A 1,795-nucleotide genomic window follows, 5' to 3' on the forward strand; every position below is an offset into this window, starting at 1 on the left:
TCGAGAAGAATGGAGAGAGAAACAATCATAACAAGTACGAATATAGATATATAGTCACGTATCATGATGCAAGTCTACTTTTGTCTTGCGATATTCATTTCTGAGAGTTTGCGAAAAAAACCTTACATGTTACGAATTATAATAATTGCTTTTTGAAGACAGCGTCGTTGTAGAGTACCAAAGTCCAGCTCTCTCGAGGAAGATGAGACTCGCGTAAACGCTTGGCCTCTCAATCGAGTACACATTGAAGAAAGCCACGGAAAAAATTGCGTACATGTTTATATATGCAATTACTGATTAGGATAAGACCGAGGCGATATGTCGAATAAATAATAAATTTGTGATGTATTCAAATTAAATGTATTGACAACTTATATATGGACGATGTAAAACTTCGTTCGACGTGTATCACGTGCATCACATGTTTGAAACGCGATCTAAGTATTTCGATCATTGTTAACAGAAAGATATTCTATATTAAAAGGAAACTGCAAGATTCTAATGGGAGGTCAAAGACTATCCAAATCACGCTCTCCGCTCGCGTTTGCCATCCGACGCGAAGAGAAAAAAAACAAGTCGAGATGCTGAGTGCATCTTCGTGCACTTCTCGTATATATAATATAATGTGTGTGTGTGTGTGTGTGTGTGTGTGTGTGTGTGTGTGTGTGTGTGTAATTAAGTATATGTATATACGCGCGCATACTGGCAGTCATATATATTCATACATACACACGTACACACAATTAATATCATGCATATGTAATATCACTATGGAAGACAGCCAGATTCAGCATGTTAGTCGCTAATTACACGTGAATGCGTAAACGTTTTCGTGTTATCGCGTTGATATTTCTCGATATATAATCAGTGTCTTTGTCGCAACAAGATTATATCCGTAATCGCCGGGAAAGGTCCACGCTAGAACACCGTTTGGTTGCTAGGAAGGAAGAGAGAAAAAGAAAAGAAACGAGAGTGAGACGGACACGAAGTCGAAGAGACGATGAGCAGTGACAACATCCGAAACTCGGCGACTCTTTCTATTCCATCCTTCTCCTTCCGTCGAGCAGAAGCGAGAATGAAGCCTCGTATTATAATTTATCGTCAGTTTCACTTCTATCGTAATGAATGCAGAGCGTGAAAATCGAGCTTATATTCTGGCAGAAGTATCTTGTGACTTGCGTTACAGATAAGTTCTTTTAACGTCGAGGCAAGGTAATGTGAAGATATGATACAGACGACAAGAAATTAGTTAAAACGTGAAGTGAGTATTTCAATATTTACACGACTCGCCATTTATTAAAGATGAAATAAGATTATGGAAACTATTATGCTTGTTTCTTGTCGTCTAAATTTTGGTCTTGCAGTTTGTTCTGCTTGAAAAGACTCGAGATCGGAGAGTCGAACGATGAAGGCTACAGACAGATATCGTCTCCCCTATCTTTCTTCCGGAAAGTCCTCGAATGTTCAACGAGGGCTAGTTGGGTGAGACTCGGCGTGTGTATGTGCGTGCGTGTGTAATCAGAAATAGCAAGAATGCGAAAGCCATCATGATGCATCCGAGGGTAATGTTGACTTGGATTTTGCGCAGTGGGCCCTTGAATGCAACAACCTTTCTTTTCATTTCCTCTCGCGAGTCCTTTTTCTCCTTCAAGTACAATGTTCCTCCTCTCGCTCCTTTCTCTTGAATTTACTCTTCAAGGATGTTTTTTTCCAATTTAACTTAATACTTATCCCAGTCGCCCATCCTCTATTCAACAAATCGGACATTAACATCTTGTGTTCTTTTCATTTTCTG

This window comes from Trachymyrmex septentrionalis, unplaced genomic scaffold (assembly GCF_001594115.1).
Source record: "Trachymyrmex septentrionalis isolate Tsep2-gDNA-1 unplaced genomic scaffold, Tsep1.0 scaffold8, whole genome shotgun sequence".
Lineage (NCBI taxonomy): Eukaryota > Metazoa > Arthropoda > Insecta > Hymenoptera > Formicidae > Trachymyrmex > Trachymyrmex septentrionalis.